Source organism: Vombatus ursinus, unplaced genomic scaffold (assembly GCF_900497805.2).
Source record: "Vombatus ursinus unplaced genomic scaffold, bare-nosed wombat genome assembly UNPS02008996.1, whole genome shotgun sequence".
Lineage (NCBI taxonomy): Eukaryota > Metazoa > Chordata > Mammalia > Diprotodontia > Vombatidae > Vombatus > Vombatus ursinus.
The window spans coordinates 2835936-2856286 of NW_020948774.1; the positions used below are offsets into that span (position 1 = coordinate 2835936).

General features: G+C 35.2%; 1 protein-coding gene across 2 annotated transcripts in view; it reads right to left on the reverse strand.

The window, feature by feature from the left end:
* Positions 1–20351, reverse strand: part of RPTOR (regulatory associated protein of MTOR complex 1) — a 488176-nt gene that overhangs the window by 367036 nt on the left and 100789 nt on the right. The gene's annotated exons all lie outside the window — the stretch shown is intronic.

The following is a 20351-nucleotide window of genomic DNA, read 5'->3' on the forward strand; positions in this document are numbered from 1 at the left end:
CTACAAGAAGGCATTCGAGTTCCTTTTTAATCTTAGTGCCTCCCTTCTGAGATTATCTCTAATTTATCCTGTATATAACCTTGTTTTTACATAGTCATTGGCATGGTATCTCCCCAATTAGACTGTGAGCTCCTTGAGAGCAGAGACTGTTGGCTTTTCTTTGTACCCCCAGAACTTATCACAGTATCAAACAAATAGCAGGTACTTAATAAATGCTTTGCTGAGTTGACTTGAGATGAAAGGCCCAGGATATGGGTAAAATAATACTGTTTACATTATACAGTGTCAACAGATTTTAAAATGAAAAGATATAGCCTATTAAATTCATCAGTCTTATCCCTTCCTGAATTGTAAACTCCTTGATGCCAGACTATATCTTCATTCTATAATAATTCCTACAACACTCAAGAGTATCATGGATGTCTGTGTTGTTGTTCATTTGTTTCAGTTCTATCCAACTCTTCATGACCCCATTTGAGGTTTTCTTGGCAAAGATACTGGAGTGGTTTGTCATTCCATTCTCCAGATTTTGCAGACGAGGAACCTGAGGCAAGCAGGATTAAATGATTTGCCCAGGATCACACAGCTCTTAAGTGTCTGAGGCCAGATTTGAATTCAAGAAAATGAGTCTTCCTGACCCCAGGCCTGGTACTCTATCCATCTAGCCACTTAGCTGCCTAATATAGTTTCACAATGGTTCATATTTTTAGAGTATTTGTAGAGTTACATAGTCCAAAAATTTTAAACTATTTGATCCAAAGACAAATTACAATTACTTTTATTCCAAGTATAATTTAACTGAATGAAAATACAGGACAAAGTAATAGAAAAAGAACTAAACTTGGACTCAAAGATCTTTGTGCCTCAGACACCTATTAGCTGTGTGACCATGCGCAAATCATTTAACCTTTCTTCAGCCCCAGTTTTCTTAGCTGTAAAATGAAAAGGTTAGATATCTAAAGCCCTTTCCAGCTCAAAATCTACACTACTAGTCAAGTCAAAAGACAGAAACCACATCTTGCTCTCCAGGAGAGAATAGTATGATACTATGATCTGAAGCATCCATAATAATGATGATGACAATGATGATACCTAACATTTATATAGCACTAACTACATTCCACGCACTGTGCTAATAAGTGCTTTACAAATATCTTATTTGATCCTAATGACAACCCTAGTAGATGCTATCATGACTCTTATTTTATAGTTGAGGTAACTGAAGCAAACAAAAGTTAGGCGACTTGCCCAAGGTGATATAACTTGTAAGTGTCTAAGACTGGATTTGAACTCAAGTCTTCCTGACTCCAGGCCCAGCACTCTATCCACTGTGCCACCTAGCTTTCTCTTTCTACTGAGGTATTTACTAATTAGCACAGTTCAAATTTGGCCCTCAGAAATTTATTAGCTATGTGACTCTGGGCAAGTCACTTAACCCTGTTTGCCTCAGTTTCCTCATCTGTAAAATGAGCTGGAGAAGGAAATGGTAAACTACTCCAGTATTTTTGCCAAGAATGCCAAAGGGGGTCACAAAGAGTTGGACATGACTGAAACTGTTATTGTTTGTGGTTTGAGTTGTGTTTGCAAACACACAATGACCACTGAAACTTTCATGCCTTTATGCTGACAACAAAAGTCAAAAGTCAAATAAATGAAACAGCAGTCAGAATGGGCTCTGGTACACCCCACTGTACAGCTAGTACTGAATATAAGATAGTTCAAGTTAATCAAGTGGACCTTATAGACGATACAGCTAGCCAGATGTGAAACAACTCAAAAATGGACCTCATAAGGAGGGGCCTGATTTAGAGAGAAAACTAAAATCTGCATTAGAATCAATAAAGGGCTAACGAGACATGACAGGACTCTGACTGTTAGGAAAACACGCAAAATGAAGAAGGAACCTACAAAGAATCTGCAGAGGATGGCAGAAAATTTATAGACAAGAATTAAAGGATAAGTTGCAATACTACAAAACTGGTTTCTCCTTCCAATTATTTAAAACAAGAGATATGCCTCATAACCTTTACAAAGAGAAATGTAAAAATCTTTTTTCATAATTCTAGAGTTAGAACATCTTAGAAATGGAGGGAAGCTCAGAAGTTACCCAGTCTAGCCCATACCTGGGTAGTAATCCTCTCCAATATCCCTGACAAGTCATGATCCAGCCTGTGATGAAAGACTGTCATAGATGAATAACTTGATCCCCTCCATAGTAACCCATTCCCTTTTTCTATAGCTCTAATTGTTACCAGTTTTCACCTTATGTAATGTGGTCATCTGATCCTCCCTAACTTCCACCTAGTTCTGATTTCCTAGGCCTGACAGAACAAGTCTGATTCCTTCCACACTCCATTCATTCATCAAGACTCCATACAGTGAATGGATTATTTTTTTTAATTACATGTGCATAATGAACATAATAGATTTAACATTTAAAATTTTCTCAATTAAAATATTTTAATTACAATAAAAATGCTAAAGTTCAAAAATGCCATTAAGGAATTAGAACTTGAATTATAACTTGTAATTATTAAATACTGTTGAGACAATATGTTTATATAACTTTGGTCTTCTCTTTTGTGGAGTTTTCACAGTTTTCTACAAATTATTTGAAAAGGAGACTACTCCACTCAATTGCACTCAGGACTTAAGTGTTAGCTGGCTCCTCAGACCAAAAAATGCTTAGGGTCAGTTTGGAAACTCTAGAATACATGAAGACTGGAGATTATAGATCTAAACAGTAATTTTGCTTCTCTATAAGTCTGTTTCCTCAGCATTACACCTTTATAACCTCTCCCTAAAATTGTAAATTTTCAAGAAGGTAAATTATTAGGATAGTTAGGGATGTAATAGATCTAGCAAAGGAAAATAAATAAGGAAAGGGGGAAAGCAAAAAGAGAAACTTCGCAGAAGTATTCCACCATAGCCTGGGAGATCCAGTAACTTAGGATTTACGTTTCTTGAGAACAGAAATTGTTTTTCATTTTTGTCTTTGTATTCCCAGCACCTAGCACATTGCCCTGGTTCAAAGTATGTGCTTAATAGACATTTGTTCAATTGAACTGAATTAGAAAGGGAAACCTATTCTATGTCAGCAGATCTTATGTAAGAAAGACTCCATTTGGGAATGTTTTAATTATGATAATGAAGACAGATTTTTTTTTGTTTGGGGTGGGGGCAAGCAGGAGTGGGGGAGGCCTGGACCTATGATTTTATTACATCCTCAGTTTTCTCATCTGTGATCACATGATAATGCTCTGCAAACCTTTTAATACTAAATAATGTTAAGGATGATGATGCTGATGATCGATGATTGTTTCCACAGGTACAGCATAGCACCTCTGTAACTTGTCTTGGCTGCCATGGGGCAGTGAGACATTAACTGTTTTAGAGAGGTAGTTTTGAATGGATTAGCCATCCCCTCTGACAGCAACTACATAATCCTGGGCAGCAATGTAGGGAGTGTTCAGAGAGGACTAGCATGTGAGAGCTACTTATCCACCTTTGTGTGTCGCTCCAAACTGCAGCATGTGCAGCAGCCACACCCTGGTAAACCATCTCAGCAGATGGGCTACACCAGGTTGAGTGAGGGTAACTGACGGGCCTCAAACTCCTCCGTGAGTTAGAGGGATGTCTATCCCAAGCATGTGAAGACTTCCCACAGCAGAATGGGCAGATGAAAACAATTTGTTCCAATAGCCATGAAGGCAGTTGAAGCAGGCACTGCGGAGCACTTAGAGCTTGTTCAGACATTGAAGATGCCAAAGTCATCCACTGTGTCCTGGGCCATCACCAGTCATCTTGATTTGTTTTGCCATTGAACTTCAATGACTCTGGAAGAGACAGTGAGGCTGACACCTTTGTGCAACTCTACCTCACTTAAATCCAATTCACACAGGAGTTATGACATCACCTCATGATGCCATTGATCCTCCTCGAAAATGAAGGATGAACAACAATCCTGGACAAGTCACTTAACATCTCTGAGTCTGTTTCCTCAATTGCCAAAAGAGAGTGTTCAACTAGATCACCTTTAAAGCCCCACTCAGCGCTAAGTTTGTTATCCTATCACTTGCTCTTGGTTACATAACCAATGTACATCATATTCAAACCCAGGTTTTGATTCAAAGTCTAGTACTCTTATTCATTTGGCAATGTTGCCAGATCAAGTGAGATTAATGAATTTCTTCTATCTATCAGAAGTCAGGTCTGTGTGCAAGACACAGACATAAGTAAGTCATTTGTCTCAGATTTCTCATCTGTGAGATGGAAATAATAATAATAGCACCTACCAGAAGAATGGGGAAAAACTCAAATTAATAAATACAAATTAATAAATTAGCATCAAAACCATCTGGTATTTGTTAAAAAAAAAATACAGAGGTAGATCAATGAAACAGACTAAACACAGGAGAATCAGAAACAATGGAACTTAATACCTCTATAGCTATTGAGAAAATTGGAAAATAAATTACTTGGAAAAGAACTCCCTATTTGATGAAAACTGAGAAAACTAGAAAGCAGTCTGGCAGAAATTAGGCTCAGATCAACACTTTATACCATGTGATAAGACCCATACGTCCCCAAAGCAGCTTCCTCACTCCCACCCATAACATGGGGGGTAGAGGGAACCTAAAAAAAGACAAAACTGTCCCCTGGATCTAAATGGCCTATGTGATTAGCTCCAGCTTCTTCCCCCAATCCTACAACCCACACTTCCACCCTTAGCCAACATGGGGCAAACCTAGGACAAAGCTGTTTCAAGTCTAGGGACTTTTTATGTCCCTACCACCTAGAATCTAGGCCTCTTGGACTCAATGGATTTCTGAAGCACATATGAATAATGTTATCCTGCCATGCAGACTAGACACATGAATAAGAATGAAGAATATGAAGAAGAGGAGAGCTTCATCTAGAGAAACTAAGAGCCACTGTATCTTTGCTGCATATCCTTGCTATGATAGAGCAAAGTAAACCTCCTTATGTTAAATGTCCAGTGATTTACAAGGGCCTCATCATGTCCCAATATCAAACCTGAACTAAGAGAGTGCTGACATTAACAGTCATGCTTCTGATATGCCATACTTCAAAGCAGATTCTAAATGGATACATAGCCTCAAGATTAAAGATCATACTTTAATAAATTAGAAGAGAAGCAGATAATAAACCCCCTCACAGCTATGAGTAGGCAATGTATTCTTAACCAAGCAAAGGATAGAGGCAACTAAACAGACAAAATAGATAACTTTGATGACATGAACTTGAAAAACTTTTGCACAAATCAAATTAATAACAAAACAAGAGGTCAAATGAGAAAACAAAATCTTTGTATCAAATTTTTCAGATAAGAGTTTTGCATACAGGATATGTAAGATAGAAATATATATGATATGGTATGATATGAATACATATATAAATATCTGTTTATGTATATATGTGTATGTGTGTATGTATATATGCATATATATATATATATTATGTAATATAAGCCATTTCCCAAAATATAAGTGGTCAAACAATGGAACAAATAGTTCTCAAAAGAAGTGTAAAGTATTAACAACCATATGAAAGAATGCTCCAAATCACTAATAATAATAAAACTGCAAACTAAAACAACTCTGAGGTTTCACCTCACACCTTGAAATTAGCATGGATGACAAAAAATGGGAATGGTTAATATTGGAGGGTTTATGAGAACACAGGCACACCAGTGCATTGTTGGGAGATTTGTGAATCAATATGACCATTTGGAAAAGCAATTTGAAACTGTGCAAACAAAGTGACTAAAATGCCCATATCTTTTGACCAAGAGATTCTGTTACTATGCTTATACCCCAAGGAGGCCATTGATAAGAAAAAAGTTGCATGACAAACTTTTTTTTTGGGAGGCAATTGGGGTTAAGTGACTTGCCCAGGGTCACACAGCTAGTAAAAGTGTCAAGTGTTTGGTATGAGGCCAGATTTGAACTCAGGTCCTCCTGACTTCAGGCCAGTGCTCTCTATCCACTGCGCCACCTAGCTGCCCCCAACAAACTTATTTTTAAAAAGAAAATAAGTCCCCATATGTGTCCTAATATTTATGTGATTATTTTTTATAATAGTGAAGAACTGCAAACTAAGTAGATACCATTGACTGGGGAATGGAGGAATAAATTGTGGCACATGGATATAAAAGAATATTTCTGTGCTGTAAGAAATGATGAATATGATGAATACAGAAAAACATAGAAAGATCTATATGATACAAAGTGAAGTAAGCAGAGGTAAAGAATCAATAGATTTAATGACTATACAATGTAGGTGGAAAAAACCTCCTCCCCAAAAAAAATGTGAAGTGAAAGTTATTAAGAACAAACAGAGCTCAAAAGAAAATATATAAGAAGACATTCCTAACACACCCCTTCACAAAGAAAAGAGGTCCACAATTATGAGTATTTTCACTTTTTCAATGCATTGAGCAGGATTTGTTTTGCTTTTTCTTTTTTTGTCTTGAAAAATACTATTTGTTATATGTGATAACTTTCAGGGAGAGTGTGAGGAGAAACTAAAGTGATATTTTAAAAAAGACTTCGATACAATATATCAAAAAAAATCTCACAGGGGTGTTATAAGGATTCAACAAGGATAACATAGCACAGTGTTTTGCAAACCTTAAAGTACTTTATTAATGCTAGCTATTATTACTAAGCAAAATAACTCACTAATTAAATGAAATGACATCAAACATGTATCTCTGAGTAAAGAAGAATACACTCTGAGGTAATAACAACAAGAAGAATGTACTTTTAAAAGGGGAGAAACAATCAGAATTAAATCCAATCTTCAGGACCAAGTTTAAATCAATTTGATTTAAAGCAACTATACAGCTTAATAAAAATGTTGAATGGTGTTTTATCTAAAAACAAAAAAGATTGGATGGGCCAGAGCATTAAATTATACTAAGTGATTGCAACAAGACGACAAGACAACCTTTCCTGACTTATACAGGTAATGCACAATGGCAGATGCAATAGACCAGAAGGATTATTAAAATCCAGCTGTCTTATTCAAGCACTCTCAAGGATGTTGTTATGAACACTCTGACCTTTGGGAGCAGATAAAGACAGGGGAAAGTGAAGACAGGGATGAAACAAGAACTTCAGGCTGTTGCTGTTTGTCCTTCGTTTTCGAAGAGGACCAATTACATCACAATTTTATGTCTTAACTTGCACGTGAATTAGATTCAAATCAGACAGAACTGAACATAGTTGTAAGCCTCACTCTCTCTTTCAGAGCCACCAAAGTCCAGTGGCAAGATAAAAGTCAAGACGATTGGTGATGGCCCGGGACTCGGGTATCTTCAATATCTAACCAAGCTCTAAGCACTCCACAGCACCTGCTTTAGCTGCCTTCAGGGCCGCTGGGAACAAATTGTTCTCATCTGTCCATTCCAGGCTAAGCAGCACAAATCAGAATTCTCCCCGAACACAATGTACTACACAACTGTCATGCTGGCAAAAGAAAAACACGCAGGAGGGCCCGAAGTGCTTTTAAGATCAGATGACATGCAAAGACAGCTAGGTTGGGCATGGATGCACTAGATAGTCTGGACAATGAGGAGTTAAATAAAATTATTCTACAAATGTAACCATTAACCCCCAAATGACGGCATGATAGTTTCTGTAATTTTATACAAATTTAATGAGCATATGCTACAGGCACTTCACACCAGATACCAAATTATGTAAATTGTGTGCCATCCTGCATATAGTTTTGCCTTTGGCTGTGTCCTCCTTTGCAGTTTGTCACAAACGCATAAACAAAGTGAACTAAACTCAACCTTGGGACCCTTTTCCAGCACAGTGTTTCTCTCCATTTCCAACCATCTACACTGCTTTTAGGCATCACTGGATTTCTCTATCATGCCTTCCTTCCCAAGGAAACTTATCACTAAGAAATCTCATTATGCTGCAAGACTGAATCTACCTACTCACATCCAGTAGCCTCCAGCCTCTGACTGGAGAGCATGGCCAGGGGCTCCAGGGGCTCTGAGGAAAGGGCTCAGTACAGTCCCCTCTCATTTCCTACCAGCTACACTGCTTTTTTAAATCAGTTGAACTGATCTTATATGTGGACTATCTATCATGCCTTCACACTAAGCAGCTTCCCCTACTTTTCCCTACCTTTTCAGCTTCTCTTTTTGTGTTGTCTTCCTCCATTAGATTGTGAGCTACTTGAGGGCAAGGACTAAGTTTTTATTTGTATTTGTAGTCCTGGTACTTAGCACAGCACATAGTACATAGTAGGCACTTAATAAATGTTTAGTGACTGATTGACCTTTAGAAAAGAAAACAGAGCAGGTGAAAAAGAAAAGGGAAGATAATAAATGGGAGGAAATAAGAAAGGAAGGCAACAGGATCATAAATTTAGAGCTGAAAGAGACTTTAAAGGTCACTCAGTTCTCTTTTGGCAGAGTAGGAAACTGAGGCCCAGAGAAATTAAGTGATGTTCCCAAGATCATGCAGGGCACAGTGACATAGCTGGGATTTGAGTGTTGGTACTTCTGACTCCAAATTCAGCACATTTTCTACCATATCAAGATGACACAAGTGACTTCTACATGGTAATAACATAAGACAAGATGGCAGATGATGAGAGCCCATTTAATGAGCTAAATTGGGAGTCTGAGGAGAGAGTCCAGAACAGTTACCCAAAGTAAAAGGTTTCGAGTCAGGCTCTGAGCCTGCTTAGAAAATAGTTTATCTTTCCAAAGGCACTGAAATGCTTACGGATCTGTGATCTCATCAATTTTCCAGTTGCAACAGGTGTGCTCATCCTATATGTCTCTCTCCTTTCTTCCAACATCATAAGCAGAGTACTAGTGGAGCATTCCAGCTGTCCACCTCACATTCTTGCCACTTAACAAGCCCATCTTCTCTTCTTAAAACACAAATCTTTGATGCCATCCTTTACTCCACTTTTTCTTTGTAGTTCCTTGCTGGTCATTTGTTATTCCCACTCACACCTGCCATGTACATCTCCATTGATCTCTGTATAATATGCATATTTGGTTGCTCAGAGAGAGTGGTATTCCACATCTCATTGCCATATGGCAAACACTACTAAAATGTTAGAACTGAAAGATGTCACCAGTTGTACCTACCTACTCAAGGACTGAGAGAAGTTCCAAGAAAAAGGTCTGCTCTTTCACCAACTACTCTGGCTGCTGTCTATTCATAGACACTATAATATAATTAACTACTTCACTACCCAAATTTCCAGCAACCTGAATATGGCTTAACCACAAAGAGGCTCAAGATTAACTGGCATGAGATATAAAAGTAAATCAAGGCAAGGAGCCAAATCTCTGCCAAAAATGTATGGATTTTAGGTAACTAGAAGCTCTGAGCAATTGTGATTATACTCCTAACACTTCATCTAACTCCCTAAAGCTTAACCTTTAAGAAAAGGGAATCACATGGACCTTAGAAGCCTAAGTTTATAACTAGCTAATTGTTTTAATAGGGTGTTATGACTATCAAATAAAATAAGCATTTCCCTGTACTATAATGTAAGACAGAAAAATAGATTGTACATGAAACTGCAAGGGGCTTATGTATATATAGCTCGCTTTTAAGTGGAGTATATAAAATAAAATAGGAGCAGCTAGGTGGTGCCAAAGTGCATAGAGTGAGAGACCTGGAGTCCAGAAGACTCATCTTCCTGAAATCAAAACTGGCCTTAGACACTGACTAGCTGTATGACTTTGGGCAAGTCACTTAACCCTGCTTGCCTCGATTTCCTCATTTATAAAATGAGCTGGAGGAGTAAATGGCAAACCACTCTAGTATCTTTGTCAAGAAAACCCCAAATGGGGTCATACAGTTGGACACAACTCAAACAAATCAACAAATATAAAATAAACTGGATAGGTAACTTTCAATATTTTCCTAATTGCCTGTTTCCTTCTGTCTTTTCTTTTTCTGTTCTTTTTTTTGAACACTTTTTAAAAAACAATTCAATAACAGCACTTTTATTCATTTCATTTTTCGCAACCTTATCTCTCCCTCCAATAGAAGAAGAAAGTGCATCCTCATAATGCTTCTAGAGTCACAGTTGGTCATTGCACTGACTAGAATTTGTCTTTCAGAGTTGTGTATATGATCTTAAAAAAAAAAAGAAGTTGCTTTTATTTGTATAAAGAATTTTCCTGGTTCTGCTCACTTCACCCTGAAGCAATTCAACTAACTTGGAACCATCCTTTGAGTTATTTCTTATTATGCAATAATATTCCATTACATGTATATAACATAATTTGTTCAGTTATTCCCCAATTGATAGGTTTCACCTTAGTTTTCAGTTCTTTTCTACAACAAAAAAGCTTTTATTTGTTATTTTCATTTTTGGTTATATTTGTCGATTTGATAGATGTGAGACAGAATTTCAGCTGCTTTAATTTGTACTTAATTATTAGTGATTTGGGGGATTTTTCTTATGGCTGTTAAGAGCTTAAATTTCTTTAAGAACTGCCTGTTTATAGTAAAGAATTGGAAATTGAGGGGATACCCATCATTTAGGGAATGGATGAACAAGTTGTGGTATACAAATGTAATGGAATACTACTGTTCCATAAGAAATGATGAGCAGGCAGACTTCAGAAAAACCTGGAAAGACTTGCATGAAGTGATGCTGAATGAAATGAACAGAACCAGAAAAACACTGTACACAGTAACAGCAACATTGTACGATGACCAACTTTGACAGACTCCGCTGTTCTCAGCAATGTAATGATCTTAATACAATTCCAAAAGACTAAAGATGGACAATGGTATCCACATCCAGAGAAAGAACTACAATCTGAATGCAGATCGAAGCATACCATTTCTTCTTTTGTTGTTGTTTTTTCTTTCTTGTGGTTTTCCCCTTAGGTTCTAATTCTTCTTTACAACATGACTAATGTGGAAACATGTTTAATATGATTGTACATGTATAGTCAATACCAGATTGCATGCCATCTTGAGGAGAGGGGAAGAGAGGGAAAAATTTAGAACTCAAAATCTCATAAAAGTGAATGTTGAAAACTAAAAATAAACAAATTTAATTTTAAAAAATGATGAGCAGGATGCTCTCAGAAAAACCTGGAAAAACTTAAATGAGCTAATGCAAAGTGAAATATACTGTGTACAAAGTAACAGCAATATTGCAAGATGATCAACTGTGAATGACTTAGCTATTCTCAGCAATACAACGATCCAAGACAACTCTGAAAGACATATAACGAAAAATGCTATCCATCTCCAGAGAAAGAAATGATGGTGTCTGAATACAGATTGAAGCATACTTTATTTGCTGTCTTTATTTTTCTTGAGGTTTTTTTTTGGGGGGGGGCCCTCAGTTTTCTTTCACAACATGACTATTATGGAAATGTTTTGCATGACTACACATGTATAACCTATATCAAATTGCTTGCCTTCTCAATGGGGGATGGGGGAGGGAGGGAGGAACAGAGATAATTTGGAACTCAAAATTTTAAAAATAAATGTTAAAAATTATTTTATATGTAACTGATGAAAAATAAAATACTAAACAAAATTTAAAAAAAACTGCCTGTTTATGTATCTTTAACCATTTATACATGAGGGAATAACTATTGTTCTTATAAATTTGAAGCAGTTCTTTAAATGTCTTGGAAATGAGGCTTTTGTCAGAGGGTCTTGCTGCAAAGCTCTTTTACCCCTACATTAACTACTTCTCTTCTAATTTTAACTCAACTGGTTTTGTTAATGCAAAAACTTTAATTTCATGTAATCAAAACTGTCTATTTCATCTTCTCTGATCTTCTCTGTTTCTTGCTTAGTCATGAAATCTTCCCCAATCCATAGTTGTAAAAAAGTATTTCTTTCTCTGTGTCTAGAATTTATAGTATGCTTGCATATATCTAAGTACTACATGCAATTTTGACTTATTTTGGCACATGGCATAAGGCATTTATCTAAATCTAATTTGAAATGAGAGACAGAGAGAGAGAGATATGAACAAATAAAATACATCTAATTTCTTCCAGACTCCTTCTAGTTTTTGTCAAATATTGAGCTCTTTCCTCAATGGTTGGAGTATTTGAGATTACTGAATACTACTCTATTGCTGGTGATCACTGCTGTAATCACCTAGTGTACCAAATATGTTCCACAGATGGACTATTCTTTTTTTAACCAATACCAAATAGTTTTGATAATCTGGAACTGATAGATCTCATGCTTCCCCACTTTTTTGTGATATTTTCCTTAAGATTCTGCATATTCTGTTTCTTCAGATGGATTTCATTGTTATTTTTTAATAACATTTTAAAGTAACCTTATTGGTACTTTGATTGGTATAGCATTAAATTAATTAATTAATTTAGATAGTGTCATTTTTATTATATTGGTACAGCCTAACCACGAGCAATTACTATTTCTTCAATTTGAATCTGTCTTGGGGCAGCTAGTTGGCGCAGTGGATAGCGTACCAGCTCTGAAGTCAGGAGGACCTGAGTTCAAATCCGGCCTCAGACCAAACACTTGACACATACTAGCTGTGTGACCTTGGGCAAGTCACTGAACCCCGACTGCCTCACCAAAAAAAAAAATAAAATAAAATAAAAACAAAACAAAAATTTGAATCTGTCTTTATTTCTGGAAAAAGTATTTTGTAGTTGTATTCACAAGTCATGATAAATGGTCTCCCATATGTATTCATTATACATGTTATATAATTGTTTTAAATGGAATTTCTTTATCACTTTCTGCTTGATTTTGGTGAGAGTATATAGAAAAGCAGATCATTTATGTGGGCTTATTGTACATTCAGGTACTTCATTGTTTCAATTAATTTTCAGTTGAATCTTTAGGGTTTTCTACGTAAATCACCATATCACCTGAAAAAAAAACACAATAGTTTTGTTTCCTCTTTGTCTGTGTTTATTCCTTAGCTTTTTCCTTCTCATAGTGCTTTAGTTGGAACTATATAAAATAACAGTAGATCATCAAATATCTAGAACTACATGAAATAAATGGTGATAATGAACATTCTTGCTTTATGCCTACTCTTATTGGAAAGGTCTTTGGCATTTATCTACTACACATAACATTGGCCCTTCATTTTAGATAGAGAAATTATTTACCATATTAAGGCAAGTTGATTCAAATGCTTTTTAGTGATTTTAAAAGGAGTGGGTATTTAGAGCTTTGTAAAAAGGTTTTTTTTTTTTTTTCAGAATCTTCTGATATACTCATTATTTTTATTGTTATCAATATGAATGTGGCATTTTATGCTTATAGTGTACCTAATATTGAACCAATCCTGAATTCTTGGTATATATCCAAACTGGTCAAAGTACATAGTCTTTTTAATATTTTTTGTAGCCTCAGTGCTTAATGTTTAATATTTTTGCATCAATATTCAATACGAGTGTTGGTCTATAGCTTTCCTGATTTGTTGTTTCCTGGCTAAGGTATAAAAGCTCTAACTGTATCAGTGGAAGGAAGTTGGAGTATTCCTTAGTTTTCCTATTTTTGTAGGACATTTATGTAACATTGAATTAATTATTCTTTGAACGTTACACAGAATTATAAATTGGTCCCTCATTGTCTTCACAATTATATCACCTCCAACACAGAAATAAATTGATTCAATATAGTTGCTTTGCTTTACTTTAATGCCTTTTTGTCCACTTTATAAGCTCCTCAGGGCTAATGACTGAGATATTAGGGCCCAAGTGTGATATTTCCACTATTCTTGATGGAAAAAAAAGTTTGTCAACTTTTTTTTTGTAAATGTTTTTTCATTTCTCTTCTGTTTTTGGTGCCTTGTCCATTTCATCTTTGAATGCCCTTCAGGGTAATTTTTCATGGTTGGATATAGTTATAAGCTTTCTATAAACTGTTTTTACCCTCCACTGCTTCTCTTTTCTTTATGAGATGAGTCTGCTTATAATCAAACATCATTTTTCTTCCTAAGATACTATAAATTTAGATAGTAAACCTGTGTTGGCTTTTGCAGACATCTCTTTCTGTTTAACAAGTCAAGTGTTTGTTAATAAAGATACTTTGTGAATTTTGGTCTCCTTGTGAAAATTAATTTCCATTGCTTTAACTTCGGATAAAACTATCATAGTTGATGTGTCATTTTTGTTGTCCATTTCCCATGTTTAAAAATTAATAACTTGCTTAAAATACTTGATTAAATAATTTTAATACTTTGCTTTTTCTCACGGTTGCTTTTAAAAAAATTTTTTTTTACAAATTCTTATCTTTCAAAAGCAAATGGTTTTATTATGCACAAAGAGCTGACTTGAGGATAACTACAGATAACTACCACACAAATAATAATTCTTCCCCTCTGTAAAAATGCAGTCAATTCTGTTCTGTGTTGTAAAACTGTGAAGCTTGTATATAATTTTCAAATATTTTGCCTCTCCTATTTCTTTCTCCTGAACCTAAATTTCTCCCTGTCTTTACCTTTAACCACCACTGCTTTGAAGTCACCCACTGTTAGTGATTTGAAGGCTCTTGATCTAAGACATCAAAATAATAACTCAAGTTAGAAACCATGAACTATGGATAAATGAAATGCTTCCTTATATTATCACAACTGACTCTAGCAACAAGTAACCTATACAAATCTGATGGACAATTAAATCAACCTATATAAAGTTGTGGTACATTCTGGTAAAATCCTGAAATAAACACTGGCACTGACCTTTCCAAGAGGTAGGTTCCCTATATATCTAGGAAATAATAATAAAATCAAATGATATTTATATAGTGCTTACTATGTGCCAGTCACTGTGCTAAGCACTTTACAATTATTATCTCACAACAACACAGAGAGGTAGGTGTTATTATTATCCCCATTTTACAAATGAAACAACAGGGGATGACTTGCCCAAGTTCACATAGCTAATAAGTGTCTGAAGTAAAATTTGAACTCAGGTCTTCTCGACTCCAGGCTTTGCCCCTCTATCCATTGTGCCACTTAGCTGTTCCCATTTGCTTGTCAATGTAAATTTTTGGCCAGTCCAGAGAATAAATAAAACCTATATTTATTCTATTATCAATCCGATATGATACATCCATAATGCAACACATAGCAAAATAACAAAACTATTTGAGTCCTGCAGAAACCACATCAGGAGATAGATAAGCCTAGCAAGGAGAAACAGGTTACCTCTTATTTCACCATGGCTTCTAGCAGAGCAAATCATGAATCTTAGGAGGCAGAGAACACAAACATCAGTCCTACAAACAGTACATATGGCTGAAATCCAAGAAAAAGTCTTCAAATCTCTATGCAAAAGCCATTGGTCTTCTCATCCACCCCACACTGAGAGTGACTAATCTGAATCATCTTCTTGAACAAGGTACACATCAACTCTCAATTAATAAATACTTGATAATGGAGAGTATCATTAGGCAAAGGAAAAGTCCATCAAGCAGATAATTTAAAAAGTATTTGTAATGTAGCTCTGAAATGCAGTTTTGTTTTTGTTTGGTTTTTTGAGTGACTGACTTCTCTTCCTAATTATATTTTGCTTAGTTCCCATCACTAACCCACAAAATGAGGCCTAAGCAATAAGGTGGAAAGAATGACAACCTGGAATTTTAAATCTGCCAAGAATAATCCACAAAGTATAAAATTCACAAGTGGATAATCAAAAATTGACTGTGTGCCCTAAAATGCAGTATGAATTTTACTCTGTAACCTGAAAGAGGGGTTGACTAATAAATCGTCTGGAACCTTTCAGGACAGCGAATCACCACACTGATAGGATGAGCTGTCAAAGCTCAGAAATCTTTGTGCTCCATAGCCTCTATAAAAAACTGAAAAAGATGAGATGTCTGTTCAGCATTTCCCTAAAGTCCGTGGCTAATAACAAAAGTCCCAGATACATCAAAACCAGTAATAATTTGCCTTCTTCTTCACTCGCGTATTTTGGTTAAGATGATAATGGAATATTCCCTACATTATACACATTAAAATGTCAAAGTCCCTCAAAGTGTACTATTTGAGAGAAACATCACATATGCTGACACCTTACTTTTGATCAATTTCCTTCATCTATTTTAGTATACTATAAATATTCTAATCTAAATCTATTTAAGTCACCAGGGAGAACTAAAATTAAACCCAAGTAAATGTGTCATGATTTTGGCTACATGATTTGGAACATACTTTTTTGGGAGCCGGGTCGAAGTGGGGGATGGGGGAGGGGAGGAGAGGAGAAATTTTTTTTTCCCCACTAGCTCCAGTACCTAAATTATCTCCACACTGAACTGACAGAACTCCTAATTCATTAGCAAAATTCTAGAGAGAGATAAATTCTTTACTCTGTGCCCTAGTTTTGTAATCTCTTGCTCCCATCTCTCAATAAAACTTTCATTTGAGACTTGCAACGAAATGAGTGAGTTTTATTTAACTGCAGTATTTTGCAGCTGAAACAACACTAGGCATGTTCATTTGTTTTTTTTTTCTTCCTCTTGCAGTACAGAAATTTATATACCTACAAGGCAATAAAACAAAATCTTAAATTTAATCATAAGTACTTCAAGCAGTGGCAAACTGATAAATTATTTACAAAGTTGTTCAATGAGGTTGGGCAAGGAAATAATATGCCAGATTCGGAGTTTGAGAACATTCAGAAAGGAATATGATCTACTTGGTTTCTTTAATTTTCTTTATAAATCAAAATTATCTTATAATGAAAATTTATTAAAAGACATTAGTTAAAGCTTAAAAAATAAGAACACAAGATTAGATCTTTGGCACCTGTACAGTAATAAATCTTCAAGCTTCTCTTTCTGGAGTTAGGACAGTCAATGTTCACCGGTCAGTTTTCTGCTTATCTATAAATTAAGATGCCCTTAAAAGTATAGGTATTTCCTAATTCATACTCACCTACTATAAATTTGAGAGCAAGCAACAATTTGAACATGACTAGACTGATCTTATTTCAGATTGAGTAACCCTTTGTGAATTTTTAAAATAAATAATACATAAAGACAAAACTAGCCCTATTAATATTTATATCAAAGTGTACTAATTTGGGAGAACTATCAGACATAGGCTGACACTTTACATTTGATTAATTATCTTCACCCATTTTATTATACCATAAATATTTTAATCTAAATTTATTTTTAAGTAAAGGAGATCTAAAATTAAATCCAAGTAAGTGTAACATGATTTTGGCTTCTAGATTTGGAACATAATGCAGGGTGGGGGTGGGGGGAGACAGGAGGTAAAGTGTAGCAGAGAAAGAGATTTTTTTTTCCTACTACCTCTAGCACCTAAATTACTTCTATACTAAACTGCCAGAACTCCTAATTCATTAAGAAAATTCTTGAGAGAGATAAATTCAAAAGGAAATTCAATAACATCCCCATTGTTTTATTGCAGATGGCACATCAACTTCTCTTTATTACTGCAGAAAACTCAAGAGCTCTGTCGAGTGCAATAAAATGGTACGTGTTTAGTTTTGCAATGATTCTAAGGGCAGTGATTTATGGTTTAGAACCAGGCACCTTGCACACAAGCATCTGAGCTTGGTAACTGCCTCATGTTTAGTGCAAACTCTGCAAGGCAGCAGGAGGTCTGCCCACACACTAAGTACCTGCTGCTGTTGGAGGCCAGTCCTCTCACTCTGCTTTACTGTAACTAAACTCAATTATTAAGCAGCAAAGATGTACTTTCTTATGCACCAAGGTGTTTGGCTATTAATACAGGGGAGATAAAGCTTTCATCATCAGACAGAATCATACAGTATTAATTATCTTCACTGTGTCTTTTTAAATGAAAAACATCTAGTATAATTTGAAGCAGGAACATTTAAAGTATTTTTACAACTGAAAACAAGTCTAATGGTCGTGATCATCAGGGAGAAAATATAATATTTTCACTGACATGGTTTTGCAATGAAGGTGAAAGACTGTACTCTGGTATGTAAGCACCTGTTCCTAACTTCTTTACAAGATTCTCCCACAAAATAGATCTCAGATTGCTCATTATTAGTTGATCATGTAATCCCACTTTTGTATTAATACCTTTTTCCATATTGTACCCTATACTTGAAATGGCATCTATCATATCAGAGAACAAAATGGGCTTTTCTGTACAAAGACAGTTTGGCTTGTTTGGCTTTTTTTTTTTTTTTTTTCAGCTAAGAATCATTTAATCAGCTTCTGAAATCTCCACTGTCCACGTGAAAACTTAATAGTTAACATTTAGGTTCACTATCCTAAAATACCCATTTTACTGTACATACTATAAATTCTTACTACTATTTCTGTATCCTTCTGTCTTTATGATCTCTAAATAGTCACCGATTTCAAATTGTTTCTCTTATAAGAGCTTTCCTTGTTGCTATGGAAGAAAGCATTCAGAGAAAGGGTTTGTACAAGGAATTGTTTAGACAGCTACACTGACTATGCACCAACATAAACATACTTACTTACTTATCTGATTAAATCAATATTAAATCTATGGCACTACATCAACTTTTAGCACCCCATGAACAAAAATCCTAAAGAACAAAAGAAAGAATTTTGGAATGTTGAACAAACATACACCAACTGATTGTATTTTCTTATAACAATAGTAATTAAAAAAACCAGTTAGCAAAACTGTTTAGAATCATATTTTCTTCTAAAAATAGTAATTAAAAAGTCAATTAGCAAAAATGTTGAGAATCATTCTCTAGAGGACATGATCAGGAGATCTAAATTTACGGTTTCAAAAGATTTTTTAAAGTTTTCTTCCAGGATAAAAACTGCAGTATAGAGGCATATTACAATTACAAAATCAGATGCAAGAGAAGAATAAAAAGTGTCTCTTAAGGTACTCCTTTAAATGTAACTGTAAATGTTAAAATACACTAAAACATCAATAATTTGAAGTCTTTATTATTATTATTTCATCTGTATATAGACAAGACCACTAGTGCTTTTAAACTTAAAATGTTTGTCTAGCCCCACTTGTGCTTATATGACTTATGAGCCTCAGTCAAAATTTCTTTGTACCTTAAAAGTTCTCAAAAAAATCTCTTACCATAGATAATAGGTTTTCCTACTGTTCCTAGAGAAATAATTCATTAAAATACTTCTATTCACTTCACTCTATACACCCCCACATTGTTCACATCAACTGTTAAGAATACCATAGTCTAGACAAGTACATTATACATGATCCTGAGTTTCTACACAAGGCATACATTACAGACAAAAAAATTTAGTACTAAAAAAGGGCATGCAAACTGCTTTCAGAAAAACTAAAATCCATTATTATTGACTTAATAAATGACATGCAAAATACAAGATATGAGGATACTTACTAACCAATTAGTCCATTATCACTTTTGAGCAACAGCAGAAAAGATTTAAGGGCAATGTGAGGAGGAAAAAAAAGGCCAAATTCATCTCTGACATCACTTTCCTTAGCAGTAAATAAAAAACAAATGGGATTTCCTAAAATCTAGGACACACTCATAAACAAATCAAAATCTGAAGCAGGCAGATTTGTAAACTTTTGTAAAATGTTGTTTCCCTAAAGACTCATAGAACAAGAAAATGCAGAGAATCTTTATCAGTGACATGAGAAAAGCAGTAAATGTCACGAAAGGCATACACTTAATGGTTGCTTAAATTGCTCACTTCATAAACTCTCATTGGAAAAAGTTACAACACAAAGTGTAGTGGGAAAACAAACCACTGAAATTGGGCTCAGGAAAACAGGCTTCTGGTTGAAGTTGCTCTTGACTAGTTTTGTGAACTATGTGAATCACTTCATATCCCCAAACCTCGACTTCTTCACTTCAAAATGAGAACTGCTAAGGTTCCTTCTAAAGAGCTAAGATGCTCTTGATGATAAGTATGAGAAGGTACTGCTAAATATAATAGTACATCCATAAAGCCTAAAGCTTTGAAATCTTCCATCAAATCTTTAAACCAGTTAATGAGAAAGGTTATGTAAGGGGGAAAGGCTTCCAGATTCTTGCAAAGAATTTAAGATCTTAAAGATAACATGACAGAAGTATCATATTTCATAACATTGATCTAAAAGAACACAAACACTATAAACCATAGAAAACATGGTAATTGGTAAATGAACCTTTCAAAAAACTTTCCCTTTGAACCAAAGAGAAAGCATCTAAGAGGTGCCAACTATACGCTAGGCATTTCTTCACCTCCCCCCACAAAACTGTTTGAAAAAAAAAAATACTGCAAATGATAACCAGGAGTAATCTAGCTGGCTTAGACTACAAAAAAATACCAAAAGTACATTCCCTATGGAAAAATGCAACAATGATTTAGGGTAAACACAGAACACCATAGCAA